This window comes from Phyllobates terribilis, unplaced genomic scaffold (assembly GCF_046119375.1).
Source record: "Phyllobates terribilis strain yellow unplaced genomic scaffold, ASM4611937v1 Scaffold_5__5_contigs__length_657084704, whole genome shotgun sequence".
Classification (NCBI taxonomy): domain Eukaryota; kingdom Metazoa; phylum Chordata; class Amphibia; order Anura; family Dendrobatidae; genus Phyllobates; species Phyllobates terribilis.
In genome coordinates, this window is record NW_027362765.1 from 575,166,198 (window position 1) to 575,192,335 (window position 26,138).

Sequence of the window (26,138 nt, forward strand, 5' to 3'; positions counted from 1 at the left end):
GAGCCACACCGCACAGAGCGCACAGCACACAGCATAACACAGAACCCCACAGCACAGAACCGCACCGCACAGAGCGCACAGCACACAGCATAACACAGAACCCCACAGCACAGAGCGCACAGCACAGAGCGCACAGCACAGAGCCACACCGCACAGAGCGCACAGCACACAGCACACAGCATAACACAGAACCCCACAGCACAGAGCCGCACCGCACAGAGCGCACAGCACAGAGCCGCACGGCACAGAACGCACAGCACAGAGCCACACCGCACAGAGCGCACAGCACACAACCCCACAGCACAGAGCGCACAGCACAGAACCGCACCGCACAGAGCGCACAGCACACAGCCGCACAGCATAACACAGAACCCCACAGCACAGAGCCGCACAGAACAAAGCGCACAGCACAGAGCCGCACGGCACAGAACGCACAGCACAGAGCCACACCGCACAGAGCGCACAGCACACAGCACAGAACCCCACAGCACAGAGCGCACAGCACAGAACCGCACCGCACAGAGCGCACAGCACAGAGCCACACCGCACAGAGCGCACAGCACAGAGCCACACCGCACAGAGCGCACAGCACAGAGCCACACCGCACAGAGCGCACAGCACACAGCCGCACAGCATAACACAGAACCCCACAGCACAGAGCTGCACAGAACAAAGAGCACAGCACAGAGCCGCATGGCACAGAACGCACAGCACAGAGCCACACCGCACAGAGCGCACAGCACACAGCATAACACAGAACCCCACAGCACAGAACCGCACCGCACAGAGCGCACAGCACACAGCATAACACAGAACCCCACAGCCCAGAGCGCACAGCACAGAGCCACACCGCACAGAGCGCACAGCACACAGCATAACACAGAACCCCACAGCACAGAGCCGCACAGAACAAAGCGCACAGCACAGAGCCGCACGGCACAGAGCGCACAGCACAGAGCATAACACAGAACCCCACAGCACAGAGCCGCACAGAACAAAGAGCACAGCACAGAGCCGCACGGCACAGAACGCACAGCACAGAGCCACACCGCACAGAGCGCACAGCACACAGCACAGAACCCCACAGCACAGAGCGCACAGCACAGAGCCACACCGCACAGAGCGCACAGCACACAGCCGCACAGCATAACACAGAACTCCACAGCACAGAGCTGCACAGAACAAAGAGCACAGCACAGAGCCGCACGGCACAGAACGCACAGCACAGAGCCACACCGCACAGAGCGCACAGCACACAGCATAACACAGAACCCCACAGCACAGAACCGCACCGCACAGAGCGCACAGCACACAGCATAACACAGAACCCCACAGCACAGAGCGCACAGCACAGAGCGCACAGCACAGAGCCGCACGGCACAGAACGCACAGCACAGAGCCACAGCGCACAGAGCGCACAGCACACAGCCGCACAGCATAACACAGAACCCCACAGCACAGAGCTGCACAGAACAAAGAGCACAGCACAGAGCCGCACGGCACAGAACGCACAGCACAGAGCCACACCGCACAGAGCGCACAGCACAGAACCCCACAGCACAGAGCGCACAGCACAGAGCCACACCGCACAGAGCGCACAGCACACAGCCGCACAGCATAACACAGAACCCCACAGCACAGAGCTGCACAGAACAAAGAGCACAGCACAGAGCCGCATGGCACAGAACGCACAGCACAGAGCCACACCGCACAGAGCGCACAGCACACAGCATAACACAGAACCCCACAGCACAGAACCGCACCGCACAGAGCGCACAGCACACAGCATAACACAGAACCCCACAGCACAGAGCGCACAGCACAGAGCGCACAGCACAGAGCCACACCGCACAGAGCGCACAGCACACAGCATAACACAGAACCCCACAGCACAGAGCCGCACAGAACAAAGCGCACAGCACAGAGCCGCAAGGCACAGAACGCACAGCACAGAGCCGCACGGCACAGAACGCACAGCACAGAGCCACACCGCACAGAGCGCACAGCACAGAACCCCACAGCACAGAGCCACACCGCACAGAGCGCACAGCACACAGCCGCACAGCATAACACAGAACCCCACAGCACAGAGCTGCACAGAACAAAGAGCACAGCACAGAGCCGCATGGCACAGAACGCACAGCACAGAGCCACACCGCACAGAGCGCACAGCACACAGCATAACACAGAACCCCACAGCACAGAACCGCACCGCACAGAGCGCACAGCACACAGCATAACACAGAACCCCACAGCACAGAACCGCACCGCACAGAGCGCACAGCACACAGCATAACACAGAACCCCACAGCACAGAGCGCACAGCACAGAGCGCACAGCACAGAGCCACACCGCACAGAGCGCACAGCACACAGCACACAGCATAACACAGAACCCCACAGCACAGAGCCGCACCGCACAGAGCGCACAGCACAGAGCCGCACCGCACAGAGCGCACAGCACAGAGCCGCACCGCACAGAGCCAAACCGCACAGAGCCAAACCGCACAGAGTACACACTGCGGCTGGCGCCCGTGGCTGGAGCACTTCAGCACCGAGGACAGCGCTACACAGTACTAAGCCCAGGCCCCGCCCCTGCAGCCCCGCCCCTCCCAGTGTCTCACGCCGTGCTCCCGCCTCACTGGCGTTCCTTGGCCGCTGTACGGATCTCCGCCGGGATTCCTGCTGTGTGGTCACGTGAGCCGCCCTCAGGTAATGGTGTCACCCGGAAGCCCCATCATTGTAGTGGCAGCCGCCCGCGTCCTTCTCTGGTGCGGTGAGAGCTGCCCTCCGGCCGGTCACCATTGCCGGGTCTGTACTCCCAGCCATATCCCTGTAGACGCCACTCTGCCGGGGTGTAGGTTTATGCCGGTGGCCTAGCTGTAGAGTTATACACGCGGTTTGTCGCACCTGGGCCCCTGCAGTGTGTACAGGGCCTGTGATGGAGGGCGCAGGGGGGCTGCTCACAGTGACTTGGTTGTCATGGCTCCCATCTGTGCCAGGGTTAAACATGGCCGCAGTATGCACTTGATAAGTTTGACTCCTTGTGTGCCGGGCCGAGGGGTCCCCCCTGAAAGGGCTGCAATACCTTTGTTGTCCTGTGGCCCCTTTAAGACCGAAATGCCATTCTGCAAGGAAAATGAAATCAGGCTGTGCTTATAGGGGCACCCCGACTTGTTTTTTTTTTTGAAAGGGCTTGACCCCTTCTCACTCTGAATGTTTGCCCTCATTAAAATATAACCACCCTATACTCTCCTCCCGTGCCAGCGCCGCTTCAGCGCAGTGTCAGTGTTCACTCTCCCGGTGCTCCCGTGCGGTTGTTGTGTCACGTGAGCCCTGAGCCCAATCACCGCTGGCGTCGCTGTCCCTGCTACTGACGTACCGAACATCAGCAGGAGGTCAGGGCTGTGGTTGTAGCTGCTCTCTGACATTCTGTTCGGTATGTCCGAGGCGGGGAGAGTGACTCCAGCGGTGATTGGGCGCAGGGCTCACCTGACATAACAACCGCACGGGAGCATCGGGAGAGTAAATGCCAGCAGCGCTGGCACGGGAGAAGAGTATGAGTTATTTTAACGGGGACAAACAGACTTAGAAGGGGTTGTCCGAGTAGTGGACATCCCCTTTATCTTCCCTCTTTTAGTGATCAGAAATGTGTGTGCATTAAAATCCTTACAGGTTACCGTCTTTCGCCGTTTCCAGCACCGCTCCAGTCCGCTCCTTCATCATGTGATTGGCCGGCTCACACCGCGATTCTGTGTGCACCAGAGGTCACTATCGCTCTGTCAATCTGTGTCTTAGAACGGTGTTCTTGTAGACTTGCATTAAAGGGTCGTCCGGTCCAAACCGATAAGTCTGCTGTTACCCTGTGTGACTACAAACTTATGAATCCCCCCAGCCCACGCACTGGGCACTGTGAGGACTTATTGTTCCTGAGTCGGGACTGGAGGTTATGTATATGTTATACATACTCCCGGACAGGGCCCGTCTAGAGGCCGTGGTCTCGCTCCATACACTTGTATACAGTGAGGTTGTGACGCTGTCGACGAGTGGATGTGGCCGACTAGATGGCGCCGCCTCGCTCAGTACAAGTGTATGCAGCGAGGCCACACCCACTGCACAGGCCAGGAGTATGTATAACGCATACATGCCCTCTGGTCCTGGGTCAGAAACTGGTGAATCCCCGCAGCGCACAGTGCGCACGCTGGAGGGATTTATAAGTCTGCAGTCACACACAATGACTGCAGCCATATCGATTTGGACCTTACAACTCCTTCCTTTAAATCCCCACTCCAGTGTTTTTTTTTTTTATTTCTTTTTTTATTGCAGCGCTGGAGTGGTGCTTTTAATGTAAGGTCTCTGCACTTAGTCTTCTATCTACCCACCCCCATCTTCAGTCTATCGCTGCGGTTCCTGCAGGTCTCCAGCAGTTTGTGTGCTGCTCCAGTGTTTGCTGGAGCGATCTGGTGGTCACTAATCAATGTAAGTCTATGAGGGCTCTTACAGACTTGCATTGAGAGCTTGTTATATTATTTTCATTTCCGGACAGTCAGAAGTTGTGGTCACAAGATGGCACCACGAGACCGGAGCGACGCCAATAAAAAGTGAAGATGGCAGCGAGTAACTATAAGACTAGGGTCAGGGCCCTTACATTACAAGCACCACAATGCTGGATTACAGTCACACTTCTTATAGAGGAGAATGCCACAGTAATATTGTGTCTGTTTGAATATGGCACTTTTTTTTCCTACAAAAATAAAAACTCCCACTGCCAAATGCTGTGTGTATAAAAGCTGTAAAGAAGGTTGCCGAGATTACATGACAGATCACACAGCCATCATGGTCTGATAGATTAAAGGGAATCTGTCAGTAGGATCAACCCTCCTAAGCCATCTATATTAGAATGTAGGTCATAGGAAGCTGAAAACAATGATATTGTGATATCTGCAATCCGATGTCTTACTACAGAGAAATTCAGATTTTAATATGTAAATGAACTGTTGAGATATATGGGCCGAACACTGATCTGTATGAGAATCTACCTCCAGAGCTTACTGTAAATGAAAGGAGGGGAATTACTAGTGTGAGACCGGAGAGCAGAGAGTGGCCGCTCCACATCACCCTGGTGGCCGCTCCACATCACCCTGGTGGCCGCTCCACATCACCCTGGTGGCCGCTCCACATCACCCTGGTGGCCGCTCCACATCACCCTGGTGGCCGCTCCACATCACCCTGGTGGCCGCTCCACATCACCCTGGTGGCCGCTCCACATCACCCTGGTGGCCGCTCCACATCACCCTGGTGGCCGCTCCACATCACCCTGGTGGCCGCTCCACATCACCCTGGTGGCCGCTCCACATCACCCTGGTGGCCGCTCCACATCACCCTGGTGGCCGCTCCACATCACCCTGGTGGCCGCTCCACATCACCCTGGTGGCCGCTCCACATCACCCTGGTGGCCGCTCCACATCACCCTGGTAATCAGGGCTGTGGAGTCGGTAAACCAAACCACCGACTCCGACTCCTCAATTTCCCTGACTCCGACTCCACAGCTCTGCCTCACTACTGAGCGTGTACATAAAGTGCAGCACATATTCATCTTAACTAAAAGCCCAGATCCTTAGATCAGGAATAGAACAGACATTTATAGGACATTTCATAACCTTCCCAAATTCTTAAGAAAAAATGTACAGCACATACTGCATTGTACTACTGGACCCGATTTATTATATATTTTAGGAGTCGGTCCACTTTACACCAACTCCACCAAAATGGACACCGACTACGACTCCACAGCCCTACTGGTAATGCCGCTTTCATTTACAATAAGTGCTGGAGGCAGATTCTCATGCAGATCAGTGTCCGGCCCATACCATAGAACATGTACTGTACATTTACATAGTTACATACAAGAAAAACGTGGATTTCTCTGGGTTCAAACCCTTTGATATCCGCAATTCGATGTTACTTTATTCAGCTTCCTGTGACCTATATGCCAATATAGACAGCTTAAGAGCGGTGATCCTACTGTCCTATTCTCGCAGTGTCTGACCTGTGCTTTATACACTGTATCAGAAGATGTAGACTGGAGCTGTGTGTATTTCTTCATGTAAGCTAGTGGTGGGTGTACAAAGCCATGTGCAGGACAAGTCTTAATAAAGATTAATTAGAGACCTATTTTAATCCATTTTGGATTTGGAACGTGTGTGTTTAAAGCGTTATTTCCAAGCTAGTAAGTTACCACTTACCCATAGGCTAGGGGTTAGATTGCTGGAGGTCTGACAGCTGGGACCCCTAGCAATCCTAAGAAGAGGATTCTGGTAACTGGGCTCTACAGAGGACCCCCTGATTGGAGCAGACGTGCTCATGTTTGATCTCTGCTCAATGCATTATCTATTGGACTTCTGGAGGAAGCGGAGTACACAGCTCGGCTCTTATCGTTAGGCTTATAAACTATGAATGGAGGAGAGAGAGAGCATGAGCACCTCCTCTCCAATCAGGCGGTGGTCTGCAGAACCCAGTTACCAGGTGTCTGTGCCGCCTTCTCAGGATCACTGTAGGTCCCAGTGATTGGACCCCCAATGATCAGGGAGTTATCCACTATTCACTGGAAAGCAGAAACTAAGAACATTAGTTCTTCCAATAGGTGAAGATTCCAGAGGAAGGATACATCTAACAGGAATCTCTGCCGTATCTTGTATATTCTGCCATACATGCCTACATGAGAATGCCTATTTGATACAAATGGATTTAGATATCTCCCATTAAAACTAATTGTACATCTGTATGCTCTAAGCTTGTTTCACCCGATGAAGGCTGTGGGCAGCCAGAATTCAGTTAAAGAGGTGGTCTCCATATCCTACATTTATGCCTTTACACACTGCCATGTGTTTCCACTTCCTAAACCGGCATCCCACAGCGTTGTATCACTTGCAAACAAACTGTGGCAGAATGGGGAATACTTCAAACCACGTGACGTCAGTCTCTATCTTTACCAAGCACCTACTGAAAGCAGATGATGTCCAGAGGGAATGTCATGTGTGGTTTACACTGAGCAAGCCCACCTCTTTCTGTGAGATAGTCAAAATTGTGCATGCGCTGACTCGCTGCATAGGTCAAGTGATCCATTGTAAAAAGATGGCAGCTCTCCGTGCACGTGAGACTGAAACAAATAATAGCTACTGGTGGATGTAATCAGTATAAACCATGTACAAACCTCTATATACCTGGTGTACTTGGAAGATGATCCATGTGTTTTGGCAGATTAAATGTACCGTATTTATTCTGTGCTTGGCAGACAAAACTAAATCAGTAAATATTTGCAGGCATACTCTTTGATCGCACTGGCCCTGAGTTATCCGAACAATGAATCTAATACTCAATATACACTGCTTAAAAAAATAAAGGGAACACTTAAACAACAGAATATAACTCCAAGTAAATCAAACTTCTGTGAAATCAAACTGTCCACTTGGGAAGCAACACTGATTGACAATCAATTTCACATGCTGTTGTGCAAATGGAATAGACAATAGATGGAAATTATTGGCAATTATCAAGACACACTCCATAAAGGAGTGGTTCTGCAGGTGGGGACCACAGACCACATCTCAGTACCAATGCTTTCTGGCTGATGTTTTGGTCACTTTTGAATGTTGGTTGTGCTTTCACACTCGTGGTAACATGAGACGGACTCTACAACCCACAGAAGTTGCTCAGGTAGTGCAGCTCATTCAGGATGGCACATCAATGCAAGCTGTGGCAAGAAGGTTTGCTGTGTCTGTCAGCATAGTGTCCAGAGGCTGGAGGCGCTACCAGGAGACAGGCCAGTACACCAGGAGACATGGAGGGGACCGTAGGAGGGCAGCAACCCAGCAGCAGGACCGCTACCTCCGCCTTTGTGCAAGGAGGAACAGGAGGAGCACTGCCAGAGCCCTGCAAAATGACCCCCAGCAGGCCACAAATGTGCATGTGTCTGCACAAACGGTTAGAAACCGACTCCATGAGGGTGGTATGAGGGACCGATGTCCACAGATGGGGGTTGTGCTCACAACCCAACACCGTGCAGGTCGCTTGGCATTTGCCACAGAACACCAGGATTGGCAAAGTCGCCACTCGCGCCCTGTGCTCTTCACAGATGAAAGCAGGTTCACACTGAGCACATGTGACAGATGTGACAGAGTCTGGAGATGCCGTGGAGATGGATCTGCTGCCTGCAACATCCTTTCAGCATGACTGGTTTGGCAGTGGGTCAGTAATGGCATGGGGTGGCATTTTTTTGGAGGGCCGCACAGCCCTCCATGTGCTCTCCAGAGGTAGCCTGACTGCCATTAAGTACCGAGATGAGATCCTCAGATCCCTTGTGAGACCATATACTGGTGCGGTTGGCCCTGGGTTCCTCCTAATGCAGGACAATGCCAGACCTCCTGTGGCTGGAGTGTGTCAGCAGTTCCTGCAAGATGAAGGCCTTGAAGCTATGGACTGGCCCGCCCGTTCCCCAGACCTGAATCCGATTGAGCACATCTGGGACATCATGTCTCGCTCCATCAACCAACGTCACGTTGCACCACAGACTGTCCAGGAGTTGGCGGATGCTTTAGTCCAGGTCTGGGAGGAGATGCCACTGGAGACCATCCGCAACCTCATCAGGAGCATGCCCAGGCGTTGTAGGGAGGTCATACAGGCAGGTGGAGGCCACACACAATACTGAGCCTCATTTTGACTTGTTTTAAGGACATTACATCAAAGTTGGATCAGCCTGTAGTGTGTTTTTCCACTTTAATTTTGGGGGTGACTCCAAATCCAGGCCTCCATTGGTTAATAAATTTGATTTCCATTGATGATTTTTGTGTGGTTTTGTTGTCAGCACATTCAACTTTGTACAGAACAAAGTATTCAATGAGAATATTTCATTCATTCAGATCTAGGATGTGTTATTTGAGTGTTCCCTTTATTTTTTTGAGCAGTATATTTTAATGTTAAAAACAAACTACATTTGTAATGTACATCATTTATTCTGCCTGAAACAGGTCATCATCGGGGGGCCGGGACTGCTGTCCCTTCTCACGGCTGCTGTCCCTTCTCACGGCTGCTGTCCCTTCTCACGGCTGCTGTCCCTTCTCACGGCTGCTGTCCCTTCTCACGGCTGCTGTCCCTCCTCACGGCTGCTGTCCCTCCTCACGTCTGCTGTCCCTCCTCACGGCTGCTGTCCCTCCTCACGGCTGCTGTCCCTCCTCACGGCTGCTGTCCCTCCTCACGGCTGCTGTCCCTCCTCACGGCTGCTGTCCCTCCTCACGGCTGCTGTCCCTCCTCACGGCTGCTGTCCCTCCTCACGGCTGCTGTCCCTTCTCACGGCTGCTGTCCCTTCTCACGGCTGCTGTCCCTTCTCACGGCTGCTGTCCCTCCTCACGGCTGCTGTCCCTCCTCACGGCTGCTGTCCCTCCTCACGGCTGCTGTCCCTCCTCACGGCTGCTGTCCCTCCTCACGGCTGCTGTCCCTCCTCACGGCTGCTGTCCCTCCTCACGGCTGCTGTCCCTCCTCACGGCTGCTGTCCCTCCTCACGGCTGCTGTCCCTCCTCACGGCTGCTGTCCCTCCTCACGGCTGCTGTCCCTTCTCACGGCTGCTGTCCCCTCTCACGGCTGCTATCCTTTGCTTTGAAACAGGACTTAATCTGTGACATCCGTTTCAGGGGCTGCACTAGTCTACTAAGCATGCTTCAGTTGTCAATTCCAGCACATTCTCAGTATGCTCTCCTTGCTTGCCATGGTTTTTCCCTTTTTAAAAAGAAGAGATGATTTTTTTCAGGTCAAATCTACCTGGATGAAATCATGCAGGCAGTGCCTGATACATGCTGCTCTTTGATTGGGCAGCATATATAGTGGTGTGAAAAGTGTTGCCCCCTTTCTGATTTCTTATTCTTTTGTATGTTTGTCACACTTAAATGTTTCAGATCACAAAACAAATTAAAATATTAGACAAAGATAACAGAAGCTCAGAATGCAGTTTTTAAGTTAAGGTCTTTATTATTAAGGGTAAAATAAATCTAATCCTATAGGGCCCTGTGTGAGAAAGTGATTGCTCCCTAAACCTAATAACTGGTTGGGCCACCCTTAGCAGAAACAACTGCAATCAAGCCAGGGCTGTGGAGGCGGTGTCCATTTTGGTGGAATCGGAGTCGGTATAAAATGGACCGACTCCAACTCTTAAAATATATAATAAATTGGGTACAGTAGTTCAATGCAGTTTGTGGGGAATATTTTTTTCATAAGAATTTAGGAAAGTTATGAAATGTCCTATTCCTGGGTCTAGACTTTTAGCTGAGATTAATCTGTGCTACAGTAAATTTATCACTTAAACATGAGCCATGTATGAGGGAGTCTAAGTCTTGGAATCGGTGTCATGGAAATTGAGGAATCGGAGTCGGAGGTTTAGCTTACCAACTCCACAGCCCTGAATCAAGTGTTTGCGATAACTGGCAGTGGGTCTTTTCCAACGCTGTGGAGGAATTTTGGCCCACTCATCTTTGCAAAATTGTTGTAATTCAGCCACATTGGAGGGTTTCCGAGCATTAACTGCCTTTTAAGGTCATACCACAGCATCTCAACCGGATTAAGGTCAGGACTTTGACTAGGCCACTCCAAAGTCTTAATTTTGTTTTTCTTAAGCCATTCAGAGTTGGACTTTCTGGTGTGTTTTAGATCATTGTCCTGTTGCATAACTCAAGTGTGCTTCAGCTTGAGGTCACGAACAGATAGCTGGACATTCTCTTTCAGGATTGTTTGGTAGACTGCAGAAGTCATGGTTCCAGACCATCACACCAACACCACCATATTTTACTGTTGGTATGATATTCCTTTTCTGAAATGCTGTGTTGATTCTACACCAGATGTAATGGGACATACACCTTCCAAAAAGTTCAAGTTTTGTTTTGTCAGTCCAGAGAGTATTCTCCCAAAAGTCTTGGCAATCATCAAGATGTTTTCTGGCAAAACTGAGAAGAGCCTTTTTGCTCAGCAATAGTTTTTGTCTTGAAACTCTGCCATGCATGCCATTTTTGTCCAGTCTCTTTCTTATGGTGGAGTCATGAACACTGACCTTAACTGAGGCAAGTAAGGCCTGCAGTTCTTTGGATGTTGTTGTGGGGTCTTTTGTGACCTCTTGGATGAGTTGTCGCTGTGCTCTTGGGGTAATTTTCGTAGGCCACCCACTCCTGAGAAGGTTCACCATATTTTCGCCATTTGTGGATAATTGCTCACTGTGGCTGGCTGGAATCCCAAATCTTTAGAAATGACTTTATAACTTTTACCGAACTGACAGATCTCAGTTACTTTTGTTTCTCATTTGTTCCCGAATTTCTTTGGATCACAGCATAATGTCTAGCTTTTGAGGATCTTTTGGTCTACTTCACTTTGTCAGGTAGGTCCTATTTAAGTGATTTCTTTATTGAGAACAGGTGTGGCAGTAATCAGGCCTGTGTGTGGCTAGGAGAATTTAAGTCTGCTTCCCAAAGATGTGATAAACCACAGTTAATTTATGTTTTAACCCCTTCCCGACATTTGTAGTATATATATGCGTCATCGCCGGGAAGGACTTCCCGACCGATGCAGTATATATACGTCATGGCAATTGCCCGCGCACAGGTGGGTGTGGGCGGCGATCGCCACCGTGTCAGCTGATTCTGACAGCTGACACCCGGGACTCGGTGCCAGGAGCGGTGCGGGCTCCCTGCACTTTAACCCGCTAAATGCTGCGATCGCAGCATTTAGTGTGCAGGCAGAAGGAAGAAAGCCCATCTGTCCTTTGATCGGAGACCCTGCGATGTCATCTCGGGGACCGATCGTTGCTATGGTGACCCGATGATGTCATGACGACATCGGGTCACCAGAGCTAGCAAAGATTATAGACCATGCTCAGTGTATAATCTTAACAAGTTTGCCTGTCAGTGCAGCACTGACAGTTTGAGGCATTTTATGAGGCATAGGAATGCTGCTGCATCCCTATGCTTTATAAGCGATCAGGCTGAAAAAAGTGAAAGTCCCATAGTGGGACAAAGTGAAAAAAAAAATGGTAAAAATATTTATTAAAAAATCACATAATAATAATAATAAATATATATTTTTATGAAAAAAAGTACACATATTTGGTATTGCCGCGTGCAGAACCACCTGACTTATAAAGCTGTTCCACTAGTTAACTGCTTCAGTGAACACCGTAAATAAATGAATAAAAAACGAGGCAAAAAACTATGCTTTATCATGATACCGCCAAGCAAAAAGTGGAATAAAATGCAACCAAAAAGACGAATGTAAATAAAAATGTCCCGCAAAAAACAAGAAGCCATACAGCTCCATTAGTGAAAAATAAAAAAGTTACAGCTCTCAGAATAAAGCTATGCAAAAATAATAATTTTTTCTATAAAAGTTTTTATTGTGTGAAAGATCAAAGCATAAAACATAAAAACCTATATAAGGCTATGTGCAGATTGTACATGAGGATTGTACATGCGTTTTCCTGCCAGGGACATGCGGAAATGGAGCGTTATTCACTGACATTTCCGCATGCGGATTGACAAGCGCTTTCCAAGCGATTAGCATCACTTGGAAAGTGCTTGTGACAACTTGGTCACACTATATAAATCCATGCAAACGGCATGGATTTATATAGTGTGATCCGAGAGAGTGGTTAAAAATAAAAGTATACTTACCCTCCGATGGCTCTCGGTGTCCTGCTTTACACTCCGTTCTCCCTTGCCGACAGCGGTGGATTGAAAGACCTGCCGACGTCGGCGTCGCGTGACCCGTCACATGACTCTGACGTCGGCGCAGGTCCTTTAATCCACCGGGAAGCAAGGAGGAGCAGCGCAGCGCGGGCCGCCGGAAGGTAAATATACATTTATTTTTTATTTTATTCTCTTTTTTACAGATTTTTTAATGGTACCTGGGTGTGGATGAGACTCTCCTCTCCTCTACACCCGGGTACCATCCGCACATTAGAATGCGCCAATTACGCAAGTACATATGCAGTGATGCGGATTCCATGCGTTCTAGTGCAAGTCAATGGCGGCGAAATCGCAGCACTTCCGCAAAATAATTGGTAGTGCTGCGTTTTTTTCCGCAATGATAATCCGCAGCGGAAATTTTCGCAGCATGTGCACAGCACATGCGGATTATCATTGAGGAACATTGCTGCCCTTCTACCATGCATTTTTAATGCGTTTCCGCAGCTGCAAAAATGCTGCAGAAACGCATTGAAAACGCATCGTGGGCACACAGCCTAAATATGGTACCGCTGTAATCGTACTGACCCGAACAATAAAGCTATCTTATCAATTTTAGCACACGCGGAACAGGATAAAAGAAAATAAAAAATAAACAATTACTGAATTACTGGTTTTTGTTCATTCTGCCTCCCAAAAATCTGAATAGAAAGTGATCAAAAAATGTCTCGTGCCTGGAAATAGTACCAATAAAAACGTCAACTCCTCCTGCAGAAAACAAACCCTCAAATGACTCTTTGCCGAAATATGGAAAAATTACAGCTCTCAAAATATGGAGATGCAAAAACTAGTTTTTGCAATAAAAAGCGCGTTTTTTAGTGTGTGACAGCTGCCAAACATAAAAACCCGATATAAATCTGGTATCGCTGTAATCGCACCGACCCGAAGAAAGTCGCCTAGTCAATTATACTGCATGAGGAACGGCGTAAAAAATAAAACCAATTCTTCAGCTGCTGTTGATTTGTTCATTCTGCCTACCAAAGATCGCAGTAAGGCGCGGCTTACATTTATCCTGCGCTCTGTGCTGAGCGCTTACACCGCAGTTTACATGTAAATCTCAGAAATACGTGATTCAGACGGAACCCCCGGCGGAAGATTCCCTATAACAAGGCTGATGGAGGCACTGTGGACACCGTCTTACCTGTGATCTGGCGGTGTCCGTCTTTTTAGGTGTGCATAAAAGTGTCGTCAGACACTGTTTTGTGCAGTTCTGAAAAGGACAACCCTGAACAGAGGCCAGACTGAATCCAGAGTAACCCTGCTGTCTTATTATAGTGAATGGATTCCTCGGGGGTTTAATCTGAATCACGTCATTCGGAGATTTCAATGGAAACTTCAATATAAGTGCTCAGCTTAGAGTGCAGGATAAACGTGATGTGATCCCAAACGTTATGTAAAATGTTCCTAACAAAAGCTTCAAATCAATCCACTAAAAAGCAAGTCCCCGCTCAGGTCCGTCATCTGTCAATGGAAATATAGGGGCTTTCATGTTACTGGTAGCACAAAGACTCTGGAAAAGCGCTATGGCTCCTCGCCCTTCAAAAGAAATTCAGCAAATTCTACGCTCCCAAAAGCAAATGCCCCCCCCCCCCTCCCTTCTGAGCCCCACAGTGTGCCTAAACCACATTTAGCATCCACATGTTTGGCATTTCTGTAGCGATGAGAGCCTGCTTAATTTACAGGGTATATGTCTCCAGAAGCATGAGCTGGGCACTACAACGGCAGATTCGCAATTTTCACTCAGCAACATCCACTGCCGCTTGTTTCTGGAAAACACCCTTGGAGACAAAATCGTCACTAAACCTGTAGATAGATTTCAAAAGGGGTATAATTTCCAAATGGGGTCATTTGAGGGGGGGGGGGGATTCTGCTATTCTAGCCCCTAGAGGCTCTGTATATGGAGTCCGCATACTATTCTAGAAAAATTTGCGCTCCAGGAGGCAAATGGTGCTCCGTCCCTCCCAAGTCTCACCGTGTGGCTAATAATATGTGTATTTCTACATTCAGCAGAAATTGTGGGACATAATTTTGGTGCCATTTGTACCTATTTGCCAGTGTAAAAATGTAAAATCTGGGGCTAAAACAACATTTTGGTGGTAAAAATGTAATTATTTTTGTCTTCACTGCCCAATTTTATAAAGTTCTGTGACCCACCTGTGGTGTTAATATGATCACTGCACCACTGGATGAACTCATTGAGAGGTGTAGTTTGTAAAATGGGGTATCGTATGAGGGGGTCTGCTGTTTTGGCACCTCAGGGGCTTTACCAATATGACATGGCACCCTCATACCAGTCATGCAAAATCTGAACTCCAATATGGTGCTTCTTCCCTTCTCAGATTTGCACTGTGCATCATAAGTAGTTTTCAACCACATATGGGGTATCTGTGTACACAGGAAAAATTGCACAACAAATGTTGGGGTCCATTTTGTTCTACTAGCCTTGTTGAAATGAAAAAAATTGGGGATAAAAACATTTTTGTGTTTAAAAATATTTTTTTTTTCATTTTTACAGATTCACGTTGTAAAATTCTGTGAAGCAACTGTGTGTTCAAGGTGCTCATTGCACATCTAAATAAATTCTTTGAGGGGTCTAGTTTCCAAAATGGGGTCACTTGTGGGAGTTTTCCACTGTTTAGGCTCATCAGGGCCTAAACCCACAGACCATTCCATCCAAGTCTTCATTCCAAAATGTCATTCCTTGCTTTCTGAGACCTGCCGTACGCCCAAACAATAGTTTTCCCCCACATATGGGGTATCTGTGTGCTCAGGAGAAATTGCACAATAGATTTTGGGGTCCATTTTCTCCTGTTACCCCTTTAAAAAAAAATGGGGCTAAAAAACATTTTTGTGGGAAAAAAGGGATTTTTTTATTTTATTTTCACGGCTCTACGTTATAAACTTCTGTGAAGCGCTTGGGGGTTCAAGGTGCTCGCCACACATCTAGATAACTTCCCTCTATTTTCCAAAATGGGGTCACTTGTGAGGGGTTTCCACTGTTTAGGCATATCAGGGGCTCTCCAAACGCGTCATGTCGTCCGCTAATTATTCCATCAAATTTTGACATTCAAAAAGTCAAATTACGCTTCTTCCCTTCCACCCCAATCACTTTTTCACACAGAGCCCTGTAGGTTTGGATTTCTTTTTCCCTTAATAATAAAGACCTTCATTTGAAAACTGCATTTTGTGTTTACTTGTGTTATCTTTATCTAATATTTACATTTGTTTTGTGATCTGAAACATTTAAGTGTGACAAACATGCAAAAGAATAAGAAATCAGGAAGGGAGCAAACACTTTTTCACACCACGGTATTTTCTCTCATGTTCCTTTTAAATAGGTTTCTATAAGGGTATGTTCACACGAGGGGGTAAAGTCTGATCTGTGAACATGCCGTAATAAGGAACGTAGCTTTAAGGGAAAAAATCCTGCTGACTGGTTTCACTTAATACAAGTTGTGCTTAGTGTACATTTCCTGGCATTACTCAATGGCCTTGAGAAAGATGACACCTGCACTCCGTTTCCATTTGTCTTAAAGAAAATAAATTCTCTTGGACTTACCTGAGCCGCCTCTCGGCTCCATTTAGTTAATGAAATAGTTTTGCTGCACTGTGGGTTGTGCTGCCGTGTTTTATCATAATGAACTTGTCATTTTATTATTTTGGGAATGCTGCTGCTGAGAAATAGAAAGCATTGCCAAAATATAGTTTAATAGAATTAAAATGTGAAAATGCATATTTTGGCAGTGCTTGTACCACATATATAAGTCAGGCGTTTAATTACTGCAGTTGGCTTATGTTCTAAGTAGCTGCAGTATTTCTAGTTTTACAAGTTGGCAGAGTTATCATTGTCAGTGAAGGTCCTGAAACATGAAGAATATCGGTGAGCATAAAATCTGAAGGACCAGTTTCTCCAGTTTTTGTGCCTTTTTTATTTGCACCCAATTTATTCTATTTGCACCTTTTTTATTTTTACGTTATTTTGTGTTTGCCTCAACTTTCAAAAACAGTTATAGACAGGAAAAAAGACCATTTCTGGCTATACACCAAATTCATGAATCGTGCATGGCACTTTGATGAATTGGACACCAAAAACTACCCAAAACTGCAATTAAGGGTATGTGCACACTGTCCCGAGCCACCTGCGGCCCCAACACTGCGGGATAACCGCTCAATATGCAAATGCACGGCCTCATTTTTTTTTTTTTACCTGCGAACTTTCCTCATACACAGGGCCGGCGTCAGCTCCCTGAGCAAGCGGGGGGGGGGGGCACTCACCGTCGGGCACCCCGGTGTGCTATGGGACCCGTGAGCGGAGGAAAGCGGTGCCAGCGCCCGCCCTTCTCCTCCGCTTGCTTAGGGCCCCGGCAGCCAGATACTTACCTCTCCCCGTGCCTCCGCAGATCCGATTTCTTCCTGCTGTGCGCTCCATGTGACGTCTTTACACCGCGCCCTCCCCTGAGCCATCACAGGCAGCGCAGAGCGGGAAGACGCCAACGACGCTGGAGTCTGGACCTGAGCAGCGGCAGCAGGTGAGAAGTGAGGTGAGTATTTTATTTTATTTTATTTTTAATGTATGGAGGCATGGGACATTATATGGGGGGGGGGGTGACATCTTGCATGGGGCATTATATGGGAGGGTGACATCCTGCATGGGGCATTATATGGGGGGTGACATCCTGCATGGGGCATTATATAGGGGGGGGTTACATCCTGCATGTGGTATTATAAAGAGGGGGGTGACATCCTGCATGGGGCATTTTAAAGAGAGGGGGGTGATATCCTGCATGTGGCATTATATGGGGGGGGGGAGGGACATCCTGCATGGGGCATTATATGGGGGGGAGGTGACATCCTGCTGCATAGGGCATTATATGGGGGGGAGAAGTGACATCCTGCATGGGGCATTATATGGGGGGTGACTTCCTGCATGGGGCATTATAAGGGGGGGGGGGGACAGCCTGCATGGGGCATTATATGGGGGCCAGTATTCTGTATGGAGCGTTATATAGGCATCATGAATTGTGGTGTTAAAGGGGCCCACTAAGACTCTTTCGCCCGGGGCCCAGAAAAACCTGGAGCCGGCCCTGCTCATAGAGTTAAGTCTATGGGGAAAGCCCGCATGTGGATCCAGAAGAGAAATTGACATGCTGCGGTCTGGAAAGATGAGCCGCATGTCAGTTTCTACTGGTGAGCCGCAGACGCATAGTGGACATGGGGTTTCTAGAAATCCCATCCACTATGCTGTAACACCTAGACGCTGCGGGTTTGACGCGCATAACACACAGCGTTAAACCTGCAGCGGCTCCTGACCGTGTACACATACCCTAATACCACAAGACAAAAATGGAAAATGCCTTAAAGGGGTTGTCTGGTCTAAAATGAAAAGTATGCAGTCACTCTGTGTGGCTGCAGACTTGTGAATTCTCCCAGCGCACGCACTGTATGTTGTGATGATTGAGCGTTGTCTGCTCTGGGAATGGCAGTCAAGTGTGTGATATGTATACTTCCGAACAGAACACGTCTAGTGGGCGCGGCCTCGCTCTATACACTTGTATTGAGCAAGGTCGCACCCACTAGACGGGTTCTGCCCGGGAGATTGTGCAAGGCCGTGCCCACTAGACGGGTTCTGCCCGGGAGATTGTGCGAGGCTGTACCCGCTAGGCGGGTTCTGCCCGGGACATGGTGCGAGGCCGTGCCCACTAGACGGGTTCTGCCCGGGAGATTGTGCGAGGCTGTACCCGCTAGGCGGGTTCTGCCCGGGACATGGTGCGAGGCCGTGCCCGCTAGGCGGGCTCTGCCCGGGACATGGTGCGAGGCCGTGCCCGCTAGGTGGGCTCTGCCTGGGACATGGTGCGAGGCCGTGCCCGCTAGGCGGGCTCTGCCCGGGAGTATGTATATCGCATACTTGACCGCCATTCCTGGGGCAGACAGCGGCAAATCTTTGCAGTGTACAGTGCATGCGCTGGGAGGATTCACGAGTCTGCAGTCACGAGTCTGCAGTCACACAGAGTGATTGCAGACTTTAATTTTAGACTGGATATCCCCTTTAAAAAAAAAACACAAAACGCAAATTATGAATCAGGGCCAAAGAAATTCTAATACCTACCCTTTGATTCTTTGAGTTATGGCAGCTGGAAATAGTATAAGCTTGTCATTGCATAGCGCACAGGAGGATTTCACCTACCGTGGTGTCATTAGACTTGGGGCTACCTAGTGACGTGTCTCGTGCCACCACCTACATCTATGCAACTTGTCTGCAATCTGCTGTCACGAGAGCTGTGAGTTTGCTGTAAAAAAACAAACTATCAAATGGTAGACTAATTGTATGATAAGTAAGCCACATGTGACTTGCGCCCAGCAACAGAAAATCCAACAACACATTTAGTATCATTTATGGCTCTGTGTTAGTCGCCTTAGGCAGCAATGCGACAGTGTAGGAAATCATTAGATGCGATGTCACATTGTTGCAGAACACATATCGCCCTGTATCACCATTAGTTGTCACTTACACGTTTTTACTTGTAGTTGGAAAAAAATTGATAGATACGCTCAGTTTGTTTTTGCCATTTTTCTCATAGTTCAAAAAAAATAGTAAATCTTCTCCTGCCCATTGCATTGTAAAAATGGGCCGCTCATGGATGACATCTGTGTGCAATCCTTGAACATGTGTGTAAAAAATGGACATCTGAATGAAGCTAAAACTCAGCTTGCCTTCCCCCATCTTTAGTGAAAAGCTACGGATGGAGGTTTCTTCCTAAAAGGCTCACACTGGGTAGATATCCACAATAATTCCATCTAATTTTTGTCATAAATTATAGTGAATCTGTTGGGCCGGTTTGGTCACACCCTCTCCTGGATTACCTCACCCACATTTTTAAAGTGGTTAGGCTGGTGTAAAAACCTATAATCTGCCCATTTCTTTTTTTCAAAGGGTGAAAATCATGATGAATTCTTCCCCATTGGGTATGATAGGTTGTCCATTCTAGTGTGGGGAGTGGGGGGCAGAGATACCAGCAGTCAGATTAAATAGTAGAACTGTAGGAAAAAGACATGGACCGCACATCCCAATATTCATACTGTGATCTAATGCCTCTAGGCAAAAATTTACAAACTGAGCATGAGGTTCTTAATTTAACATTCTGATCAGACTGTATGCATTTGCATTACTGTGCCCTCTTTTTTTTTGTTTTACTTGGACCAGCACTCCTCCCATTTGACCCAGGGGTTTGTAATTAGAAGGAGACTGCAAGAGGGGTTCCACCTATTTTTGCTCTAAGTTCACACTCTGCAATCTTGTAGAAGGTGAGTTTTTTACATCTGTTCACCTGGTGTTTAGTGCAGTGTGGCGGCCATTGTTGCTGTGGTTTTGTGCTTGTGCGGCATGGAGGCGTGGGGACTCGGTCTTGCAGCATGGGTGTTGTGAGGCACCAGGCCGCCCGTCCTGCTGGTGCTTTGTCGCTGCGACGGTGGTTTGCGCACGGCACTGCACCTTTCAGGCTGGGAACCCACTAAGAGGTTCACCGTGACATGGCAGTGGGCTTCATACAGTCTGACCAGAATGTTACACTAAGAACCTCATGTTCAGTTTGTAAATTTTTTGCCTAGCAGCGTTGGATCAAAGTATGAATATTGGGATGTGCGGTCCATGACTTTTTCTAAATTTCTGGCACAGACTAAATAGTAATTGCTCCAAATTTATTGTGTATCATTTTATAATGTGTACATGGGACAGTACACTACCCACTGTAAGCTCCAAGCACTATACCTATACAAATAACACCAAGCTGTAAAAAAAATATAAGGTACACAAAATGTAATGTATATTGTGTATGTAATATTCACTCTTCAGCATTGAAAAGTGATGAGTTCTGGAAATCACCGGATGGATGGACATGTTACTGATAAGCAAATGATGAAAAAAAAAAAAAAAGAAAGAAAATTCCCGGATATGCTGATGGAAGGCAAGTCCGGAGATACAGCAGACCATAGTAGCACATTTGGGTCATGCAGACTGCTCACAGTAACGGTAGCAACCTGCGGCCAAGCATTGTTGTGTTGAAAAAATGCCACTTGAGATACTTTGGAGAAATGGCCAAACCACTGCTTCCACAATCAATAGAACACCGAGCTGCTAGTGTACTTGGAATAAGTAGTAGAGGGGTCAGACTACCGTACATTATGCCACCCCATACCATAATTTTTGGAGTAGGATAGTTGTCATGTTCCCTCGTGAAACCCTCAGTATGGTGTTGCCCACTTGGTCTCCAAATGGAGCCCAGAGGCTAGAATGGAGGTATATTTTCTTCAACAATGAGTCACATTTTCATCATTTTTTTTGGGCAATAATAGCCAGAGATTTGTCTGGAGACGATGTGGGCAATGTTGTGAAGAAGCCTTCACAAGGGAACATAAGGTCACAAAAACATGAGATTTTGTACAGCCAGTAACATAAATAATGGACATCTTGGTAGCTGAGTGAGATTTTTATGAATTTTTGGTAAAAATATTAATTCGGACAAAATTGGTATCCCTTGATTCACAAAAAGTCCCTTTCTCTGTAAACGAGTTGACTTTGACAACTTGTTCTCAATCATTGTTGGCCTCAAGTACAATAATACCTTGTTTTCTCCTCCCGTGCTGGCAGCGTTCCAGCAATGTCATCACTGGCTCTCCCGGTACTCACGTGACATGTCACGCTATCTCTGTGGCCAATCAGCAGCTACTTCACTCTATCTTCCTTTGGATGTGACTGACATCCGGAGACTGTCAGAGCTGCTGTTTCTCTTACCTCCTCTGGATATCAATTACTTCTGAAGGAAGAGACAGTGACGTGGCCGCAGGGATCATGTGACATAATGTCAAGGAGAGCCAGTGCTGACACTGCTCGAATGGCCGCGGAGATGACTATAGCTGTTATTTTACTTAGGGGAAACATGGTGATTCAGAAGGGATTGTCCAAGTAGTGTAGCCTTTTTAAAGCTTGTTAGCCAAGGAACACATTAACTTTACATTACCTGACAATATTTTCTGGTCTAGTCAGTCCCCTTTTTGTCACAATAAAAAGACAGAGAAGGGGACAGGCCTAGCTATTGAAATGAGCAGTCAGCCAGCATACTCCACATATGTCAGTGACTTACTGACTCAAAACCTTATCAAGTGTCAAACAAAAAACACAGAAACTGGCAGTGTTGCTGCTGAGGCTGGAAGTTTTAGCTGAAGATTGGGGCATCTTATTGAGATTAAGTATGTAAGTAAATTGCATGATTTACTAATTTAAGCACATTCAACTAAAATAAGTGATGGAACTCCTAATTTCTAAACTCATTATAGTATCTTCAAACCTTGAAAAAAATTGTCATCACCCTATGACATACATGTCAAACTCTGGACCGTAGGCCAAATCTGGCCCGCAGGATGATTTTATTTGGCCCATGATACCAGAACCACCACCCCTATGTGGGGCTATTATTCTGTATTGAGAGCTATGTGGGGCACGTTATTCTGTATGGAGGACTATGTGGGGCCCGTTATTCTGTATGGAGGACTATGTGGGGCTCGTTATTTTGTGTGGAGGACTATGGGGGGGGGGGGCCCGTTATTCTGTATGGAGGACTATGGGGGGCCTGGAGGACTATGGGGGGGCCCGTTATTCTGTATGGAGAACTATAGGGGGCCTGTTATTCTGTATGGAGGGCCCACTATTCAGTATGGAGGACTATGTGGGGCCCACTATTCAGTATGGAGGACTATGTGGGGCCCACTATTCAGTATGGAGGACTATGTGGGGCCCTTTATTCTGTATGGAGGAATATGTGGGGCCCGTTCTGTGTGGAGGACTATGTGGGGCCCGTTGTTCTGTGTGGAGGACTATGTGGGGCCCGTTGTTCTGTGTGGAGGACTATGTGGGGCCCGTTGTTCTGTGTGGAGGACTATGTGGGGCCCGTTGTTCTGTGTGGAGGACTATGTGGGGCCCGTTGTTCTGTGTGGAGGACTATGTGGGGCCCGTTGTTCTGTGTGGAGGACTATGTGGGGCCCGTTGTTCTGTGTGGAGGACTATGTGGGGCCCGTTGTTCTGTGTGGAGGACTATGTGGGGCCCGTTGTTCTGTGTGGAGGACTATGTGGGGCCCGTTGTTCTGTGTGGAGGACTATGTGGGGCCCGTTGTTCTGTGTGGAGGACTATGTGGGGCCCGTTGTTCTGTGTGGAGGACTATGTGGGGCCCGTTGTTCTGTGTGGAGGACTATGTGGGGCCCGTTATTCTGTGTGGAGGACTATGTGGGGCCCGTTATTCTGTGTGGAGGACTATGTGGGGCCCGTTATTCTGTGTGGAGGACTATGTGGGGCCCGTTATTCTGTGTGGAGGACTATGTGGGGCCCGTTATTCTGTGTGGAGGACTGTGTGGGGCCCGTTATTCTGTGTGGAGGACTGTGTGGGGCCCGTTATTCTGTGTGGAGGACTGTGTGGGGCCCGTTATTCTGTGTGGAGGACTGTGTGGGGCCCGTTATTCTGTGTGGAGGACTGTGTGGGGCCCGTTATTCTGTGTGGAGGACTGTGTGGGGCCCGTTATTCTGTGTGGAGGACTATGTGGGGCCCGTTATTCTGTGTGGAGGACTATGTGGGGCCCGTTATTCTGTGTGGAGGACTATGTGGGGCCCGTTATTCTGTGTGGAGGACTATGTGGGGCCCGTTATTCTGTGTGGAGGACTATGTGGGGCCCGTTATTCTGTGTGGAGGACTATGGGGGGCCCGTTATTCTGTGTGGAGGACTATGGGGGGCCCGTTATTCTGTGTGGAGGACTATGGGGGGCCCGTTATTCTGTGTGGAGGACTATGGGGGGCCCGTTATTCTGTGTGGAGGACTATGGGGGGCCCGTTATTCTGTGTGGAGGACTATGGGGGGCCCGTTATTCTGTGTGGAGGACTATGGGGGGTCCTTTATTCTATGTGGAGGACTATGGAGGGCCAGTTATTCTGTGTGGAGGACTATGGGGGGCCCGTTATTCTGTGTGGAGGACTATGATGGGCCCATTATTCTGTATGGAGGACTAAGGGGGGCCCGTTATTCTGTATGAAGGCTGTATGAAGGACTATGGGGGGGCTCGTTATTCTGAATGAAGGACTACGGGGGGTCCGTTATTCTGTATGGAGGGCCCGTTATTCTGTATGGGGAGCCCGTTATTCTGTGTGGAGGACTATGGGGGGCCTGTTATTCTTTATGGAGGACTATGTGGGGCCCGTTATTCTGTATGAAGGACTTTGATGGGCCTGTTATTCAGTATGGTGGACTATGTGGGGCCCACTATTCAGTATGGTGGACTATGTGGGGCCCACTATTCAGTATGGTGGACTATGTGGGGCCCACTATTCAGTATGGTGGACTATGTGGGGCCCACTATTCAGTATGGTGGACTATGTGGGGCCCACTATTCAGTATGGTGGACTATGTGGGGCCCACTATTCAGTATGGAGGACTATGTGGGGCCCACTATTCAGTATGGTGGACTATGTGGGGCCCACTATTCAGTATGGTGGACTATGTGGGGCCCACTATTCAGTATGGTGGACTATGTGGGGCCCACTATTCAGTATGGAGGACTATGTGGGGCCCACTATTCAGTATGGAGGGCTATGGGGCGCCCACTATTCAGTATGGAAGACTATGTGGGGCCCACTATTCAGTATGAAGGGCTATGTGGGGCCCACTATTCAGTATGGAGGGCTATGTGGGGCCCACTATTCAGTATGGAGGGCTATGTGGGGCCCACTATTCAGTATGGAGGGCTATGTGGGGCCCACTATTCAGTATGGAGGGCTATGTGGGGCCCACTATTCAGTATGGAGGGCTATGTGGGGCCCACTATTCAGTATGGAGGGCTATGTGGGGCCCACTATTCAGTATGGAGGGCTATGTGGGGCCCACTATTCAGTATGGAGGACTATGTGGGGCCCACTATTCAGTATGGAGGGCTATGTGGGGCCCACTATTCAGTATGTGGGGCCCACTATTCAGTATGTGGGGCCCACTATTCAGTATGGGGGGCCCACTATTCAGTATGGAGGGCTATGTGGGGCCCACTATTCAGTATGTGGGGCCCACTATTCAGTATGTGGGGCCCACTATTCAGTATGTGGGGCCCACTATTCAGTATGGGGGGCCCACTCTTCAGTATGGAGGACTATGTGGGGGCCCACTCTTCAGTATGGAGGACTATGTGGCGGTCCACTCTTCAGTATGGAGGACTATGGGGGGCCCACTCTTCAGTATGGAGGACTCTCGGGGGCCCACTATTCTGTATACTGTTTGCCCCGCAACTTTTTCCAAGTTTTTCATTTTGGCCCTCTGTGTGTTTGAGTTTGACATCTTTGCCTAGGGCAATGTTTACGCAGCTTTTTATTTTTTTTCTTACATGGATTTTTGTAGGGGTTCCTTACCTAAAACCAAAGTCTATGGATTTTTGTTATTTTCATGAAAAAAACTGAAGAGGAAATTAATAGCTTGCTTCTTATTTCCCTCTGATTCCACATGGAAATTTGTGTAGACGCCTCAGTGAATTACATTTGGGCTAAACCTTGTGTAATTTGTTGCTGCGCAATCTGCAAATTCCATGAGACATTTTACATCTTTGCCACAGAGTTTAATCCATAATGTGAAGGGCAGTCTGCTACATGCCGTTGTAAAAGCTCAGTAACGTGCCACGAATAATCCCGGCGCTACCTGAAATTTATATAAAATGAAAATATATAAAACATAGCCTGTCATCCAGTCTGTTGTCCGAGCACATTCTCCTTGTTGAACTGGCTTAAATGTTCTCCATCCGTCTGCAGGCCATGGTTTCATAATAGTGATAGAAGCCCCCCCCTCCACAAAACTGATGAGAATATACAGTGGTGTGGAAAAGTGTTTGGACCTTTCCTGATTTCTTAGGCTATGTGCCCACGATCAGGCTATAGCAGCGTTTTGGAAGCGGCATATTTTCGCTGCTTCCAAAACACTGCGTTCTAATGACGCCGGTAAACTCGCATGTGTTCATTGAACAATACGGGTTTACCGCGTTGCGGCTGAGTTTTTTAAGCGGCTTCAAATAGAAGCACGGTGGGCATGGGCTTTATTTAAAACCCATCCACTGTGCTTCAAATGTGGAACACAGCATTTTGGACACAGCACAGGTGAGCTGCGTCCAAAAAGCTGCCATTCCTGATTTTGGGCACGCAGCATTTTTCTTTTGCATGTTTGTCACAATTAAATGTTTCAGATCATAAAACAAATTTAAATATTAGACAAAGATAACACAAGTAAACACACAATGCAGTTTGTAAATGAAGGTCTTTATTATTAAGGGAAAAAGAAATCCAAACCTACAGGGCC

General features: G+C 48.3%; 1 protein-coding gene across 2 annotated transcripts in view; it reads left to right on the forward strand.

The window, feature by feature from the left end:
- Positions 1-2,571: 2,571 nt before the first annotated feature.
- OGDHL (oxoglutarate dehydrogenase L) overlaps positions 2,572-26,138 on the forward strand; it is a 117,887-nt gene continuing 94,320 nt past the window's right edge. For both annotated transcript variants that reach the window (XM_073685962.1, XM_073685963.1), the window contains exon 1: positions 2,572-2,711. The gene's annotated coding sequence lies outside the window, so the exon portion shown is untranslated. The remainder of the gene's footprint in view (positions 2,712-26,138) is intronic.